The 6,104-nt window shown below is 43.2% G+C and overlaps 1 long non-coding RNA gene across 1 annotated transcript in view; it reads right to left on the bottom strand.

Annotated features, from left to right (window-relative positions):
• LOC102382861 overlaps positions 1-5,065 on the bottom strand; it is a 6,950-nt gene extending 1,885 nt beyond the window's left edge. Inside the window, exons 1-2 of the long non-coding RNA XR_003092857.1 lie at positions 4,930-5,065; positions 3,253-3,391 (exon numbers count right to left, since the gene is read on the bottom strand). This is a non-coding gene — a long non-coding RNA (uncharacterized LOC102382861). The remainder of the gene's footprint in view (positions 1-3,252; positions 3,392-4,929) is intronic.
• Positions 5,066-6,104: the final 1,039 nt, after the last annotated feature.

Here is a 6,104-nt window from a genome sequence, read left to right as displayed (position 1 = left end):
TAGTAGATAGAAAGTACCCGGAAAGAGGGAAAAGGGGGGGGGGGGTGCAGAAAAGAGAGAGGAGAAAAATAATAATTAAAGAAAGGATTTGTTTGGGGGACAGCCTGAGAGATCTGGTAGCACAGAAGGGACTGTCTCTTCTTGTCTCTTTATATAGAGAATCTACAGTGTTGCACACCCCGTGCTTGGCTACCTTTTGATCCCCTCTTTGCACAGATGTATTGGCTAGGCAAGGGGAAGGTCTTGGAAAAATGAGCCTGCCGTATTTAGTAGCCTAAACAATGGTTCATCCCTGTGCTTTGACTGCTGACCACTCAGAAAGGAGTGCACAAAGGCACCCGGATCTGGAGCCCGCTCTCTGCAGGGTCCGATGACTGTCCTAATTTACAACAGCAGGTAACAGGCCCCCACTGAGTCTCACAGCGAAGAGGTCAGTGTAGGAACCCCATGTGTGGCTCTGTGATGCATTGCAGGGGACAAACTAGGCCATGCGCCTTAATTGACATTTGTTTTTATCCTGAAGTTATTTGCAACCGCTTGACCCAGTTGCCAAATGGTGTCAGGCTGTGGTTTTGCAGGCTGGCAATTCAAAGCGCTGGCAAGACGTGCGTGGGAAGGCTTGGACAGCGCCCTCCCACCGTGAGCCAAATCAACCCCTGGGGTAACACGATTTGAGTTAAATAGATTCTCCAGGGAGAATCTGAAATTATGTCATTGCTGTCAGTTCCTGAATTATCCAATCAACAAATTCACCGCCATTATGGGGGAATTTTTTTAGGCTTGTCTTAATCAGGATCATCGCTCAGCAATGAAAAGATTATATATCAGCAAACTAGGAGATCCTCGTTTGCAAAGCAAATAGATATTGTTTTGGAGGTACAGCAAGTGGCAGCCAGGGCAGAAACAACTCCTTTTCCCTTATTTTAAAGGAGCAGACAAAGCGTAAGGCAGGGAGAAGTGAGCGATCATCTGTGCACTCACGGATCAATTTTGGAGCTGTATTACCTCTCGCAAACAAGCTAAGGATTTTACTCGGTGCAGCATGACAGAAGAGAAAACACTGCAAAGGATTAGCATGGTTTCAAGTTTTCACTCTGTCTGCTTTCTTCAGCTGAGTAGCCGAGTCTTAGCTTTGATATGATAAAATCAAACCTAGGTGTCTGGGCTGAGGAATATTAACCTTCACCTTTAGATAAAGAGCAGGTACCTGGCAATGTCTATATCAGCAGCCTCGCTTACCGGGCCAGTCAAGCGAGAGAACAGTTTGTTTGCAAGATTTACAGTTCCTTCTTACTGTTGTGCAAGCAGATGTCTCTGAAGACGATAGACTATAGTTCAGAGATCATGTGACTCAGGGTGAACTGATTCTGCAAGTTTTAATTAAAATGGCCAGCATCCACATTTTGTTTTCTTTATAAACATTTGCAGCGTATCAGTAGCCAATCTAAATGTCTCACCAGATGAGTACATACTGTACTTCATTTCTTTATTCTAGAGTGCTGCGGAAAACACGTTAGTCAGAGCCAGCTGATGTGCTTTCCATGGGTCTCAAGGGCAAAGTTGTTCAAATTAAACATGATCTTAAAGTCACTTTAAAACTTGTTTTGTATTTTTGTAGCTGCTCCTTGGAAGTTCATTAAGCAGGCTGTTCTCTCCATTGGGCTCATGCACTTCTCCTCTCTCAATCAAGGCGGACATGGGGCTGACAGCAGAACTTGGCACATTGCCGTGGTGGTTAACACCTCTTTAGGCTAGGACAGGTTTCTTAAATGCACTGATGTGTACCTTGAATAAGCATGTCCTTCATGAGAATTGGGTCCAGTTCACGTTTGATATTGATATTTTTCTCTTTCGATGTTTAAAGTTGGGATCACCTTGCTCAAATGAAGAGCAGCGTCTGCAGAGGAAGTTGGGGGGGTGCTGCAAATACCAATTTGGCTGTCTTGCGTTATGTTGTGTCACACTACATGGGGATGTGATGCAGCCTAATACCCCCAGGGAGGTCAAAGAAGAAGCGATGGGGTAACTAGAGGACTTGCTTTCAGGAGACGTCATGATTTGTTTTCCTTCAGGAAGAAGAGCTAGGTGTTTGATTTCTTGGTTGTTGTTTGAAAAGGTTTCCCCGAACTGTACACATTAGTACCCTCCTACATCAGCAAAGGCATTCATGCATAATGGCATTTTTATCATCATTGGGATGTTTAGGCAGCCTGCTGCTTCGTGAGCCACCACCCAACCAGCTTATCACCTAGTCGTCATTTGTGCATCCTTGGAGCCAGCAAGGGTGATTACATAGCAAGGTGCTAGACAAGGGCTCTTGCAAACTGGGCTGCAGCTGTGGTAGTATCAGCCCTACAGGGCTAGTCAGTGGAGACTCATTGCCAACATAATGCAAAGAGGCCATCCCTCTTGCTTTTGGCATTGTCATGCCACCACAGAGAGAGAGCAAAGTTGACTCCCCAGCTCCCTTTGCCATATGCCAGCCAAGGCTCTCTCCAGTGGTTTCTCAAGGTTTAATGCAGCAACTACAGAACAGGCCAGTTCAGTTTGATAGAGTGGTTAAAGCAGTAGCAAATGGTCTTATCTGTTACCCCTAACTGTCTTAATCCTGTAAGATTATCATGTAGCACACAACGAAAGGGAAAGTTTAGCATCATGTATTAGAAATATTTGTTGGAGGCTTCATCACACAAGCTAACGATGCCGATTTTGTTTGCTTTGCATTGACTGACCGTCACCCCCCAGCATTGGAAGTCGACATAAGTCACACCCACAACTGCTGCTTCTTCCCACTAACAAATCAACTCTTACCCCCAAATACCTGAGTCCTAATACTCATCGTAGTCAAGTATTATTCTTAGTTTGACGGTGTCATTCTTAGGTGCTTAATTTTCCGTTTCTTCTACTTGCCCCCTTTTCTAATCCCACTGTGTTAGATGAAATTAGGAGCATTAACAGAAAATACATTTACAACATTTTAAAGAACTAGAAGCAGAAGAAAACACCAAAATTTTTGGTTTTGATTAGCAGTTGATTTTTCAGGGATGCATCTCAAACACGACAGGCAAAGCCCTGCTAACCTAACCTCAAAGCAAAGTCTCCTTAAAGTTTCCAGTAGGCAAATGAAGAAAGACTTTGCATTTTTTATTACTTTTTCCTATTTTGAAATGTTTATGTTTTCTTCTTTATTACAGTCTTCCCATGATGGTATCTATGCAAGAGTTGGAGATAAAATGAGACAGATGTACTGACCATGGTTACCAAGGGAGCGGTTTCCTTAGCAATGGTAAGGCAGTTGTCAAAGCAGTCAATGTTCCTTCTCTTTCTCAGATGACTTGTTTTTTCTAGTTTGCATAGCAGCTATTCATAAACACCCTTTGCAAAGTTCCTCCTGCAGGTAAACAAGAGGTTGTCAGGCAATTATTCATGGGATTCGGCTGCTGGTAGAGGCTTCAAGTCAATAGTCACCTGAACTTTTGTGTGTGGTTTGGCCAATATTCAGTTTCTAAACAAAGTAGGAAAAAAAATCAACAAAGTAACCAAAACCCACAAGGAAACTGAAGCTGCTGTGAACTGAAATCCTTTCCCCATGTCTTGGACTTTAGAAGGAAAAATGGCTGCCAAAATAATCCTTACAAACTAGTGCCATAAACAGCTAAAAGAAATGGGTATATCGAGACAAGAACAGACTCTACCGTGATTATAGTCCAGTTGAGTAGGGATCTTAGGCTGCAATATCGTCTTTTATAATACTACATGGTCATTTTTGGCATGAAGAAGAGCCATAGCATAGTGAGCCAGACTGCCAGTACAGAGTTGGATCGCTCAGGGCAGAAGTTGCTAGTTCAACAGCATTTAGCACCTGTCTCTGCCCTTCAGTTTGAATGTCTCGTTTGTGCATGCTTGCTGGGAAATCATATTCAGGATTGGGATTGACTGGGATCACACAGGCCCACTTCTTAATTTTGCACAGAAATCTGGATCCAAGGAAGCACTCGGGTGCAAAATGAGCTCTGGTACTATATCTTTGTGACACAGAACAGGATTTAGCCCATTCCATGTATTGCTCAAACCAGAAACTATAAATCCTTAGAAACAGAATACAGAATTGCAGTTTAATAATGCCAGTTTCCCATTCTGTATTTTTTTTTAAAGTTATTAAAAATAATCAAACTGTGATTCAAAATACGGATCTATACTTTACAAGGCAATGGCAATACTACTGTAGTTGTAGTTGCATGTCAATCCCATCACTAAACCAGGGTTAAGTATCAAGTGTTGGCCCCTTCAGAGGGTCAGGACTGAGAATTCAAGTGCTGCTCTTCTGTGCCCACGCTACCTATCCCTGCCAAGGACTCTCTGTATTTAAAGGATGGCTACCCTCCTAGCTGCCAATATGTTTCCTGGGCCCTTTCCTTGATGCAGACTAAAAGGAGAGATTTTTTTAAATTTTTTTTTTTATCATTCTTAAACATCACACACTGTTTTGGAAAGTGATATCATGTAACCTGGCAACATCCATCAGTGTCACACATCAGGCGAACATTTTGAGAAACATTAATTAGTATAGAAACCACAACTGGCTCGATCTCGTTGAGTTATTGCTCTACGTTTAGAAACACCATCTTCTTGATGTCGCCATTACCAGGGTCCGCTACTGTTGAAGTGCAGTTATTAAAATAGAAATGTTTGCTACCAACCCCCCCTGCAAGAAACATCTGACAATTCAGCTGCTTGTGTGAAGTTAGCATTCTTTCTCCTCAACCTTTGGCTAGAAGTTGTACATACTCCTTTTCCACCACATCCTTATTTACTGCCTACAACTAGCATGAATCTTTTTTGTTCAGGCTGACTGAAATTTAATTAGACAACGATAAAGAGAAGGAAAAAGTGCAGCGTTATGTGCACATGGAATTGTTGATTACTCACATTCTCTCCTGCTCTTTGTAATACAAAGCTCAGTGCCATAGGGTAGGTTACTGAGTATATCTGTTTTCTTCCCAGGGACATTCATTTCATGACTATAATATCCATGCTGCAGTACTTGAGGCAAAGTTGGGAGAGTTTCTTCAGCTCTGTTTACAAACACTTCTAGCTGGAATCTGACAGTCTGAACAGGCAGGCGCTGAACAAGCTGGAAGTGCATTATTAGGTAGAAGTAAAACTAGTGTTGGCCTTTGATATGTGACTCGCATGCCCTTGCTTACAGCACCAGAGCAGGGGGAGGGAAAGGAAGTGAGCGTGGTGCCATCCATGAAGGCTGAAAGCAAACGCATGCCTCATCTGTATTACCAGTAGAGCTGCACATAAGAAAGGAAGCGTGAAATCTTCCCTGCCAAATTCGTCTCTCCCATTTTAAGGTAATTTCATATTCCCAGGTTTCTTCTGGAGCCTTTCAGAGAAGCTGATTTTTTTTTTTTTTTGCACGTGGTAATGCGGAAGGAGCAAAAAGCCATTTTTGAGTGCAACATCGTGGTTGCATAGTGAAATAATGGCCAGCTATGGAGTGCTTCTTTTCTATAGTATTGGAGGGTATCAGTGGAAAAAGCGGATTACTGTCAATAGCTGTGTACTAATACTGCACATCACCCTCCCCACAGGGATGGAAGAGCAAAAGCTAGAAATAAAAAGAAAAGGACAAAGGCAGCAAATCTAGCTAATGGTGGAAGAGGCAAGGGAGTTAAAGCATCCAGGATTTTCAAATGCTGCCCCTTGGCGAGGAAGGAAGCTTGTGATTTTACATGAAGGGCACACGCGTGGTATTGGACCATGGTTACGAGCAATGTGTAGGTACCATTGCAACATGAATGCATGCCAAGATCACCCACAGAGAGGCATGCACGTGCCTGCTTCATCATCCCACAGGAGAAAAGGATAGATGCCTGCTAATAATATGGCACATGCAGCATGCAGTTTTCCAACAGGCAGGTTATCCAGGCTGACCTGGACAGGCTCAGCAAGTGGGCGGACGAGAATCTGATGGTGTTCAACACCGATAAATGCAAGGTTCTCCACCTTGGGGAAAAAAAACCCGCAGCACCCTTATAGGCTCGGCAGTGCTATGTTGGCTAGCACTATGGAAGAAAGAGACTTGGGGGTCATCA

Source organism: Alligator sinensis, unplaced genomic scaffold (genome assembly GCF_000455745.1).
Source record: "Alligator sinensis unplaced genomic scaffold, ASM45574v1 scaffold121_1, whole genome shotgun sequence".
NCBI lineage: Eukaryota > Metazoa > Chordata > Crocodylia > Alligatoridae > Alligator > Alligator sinensis.
Note: the sequence above shows the minus strand (reverse complement) of the source record. Positions and strands in the feature narration are given on the sequence as shown.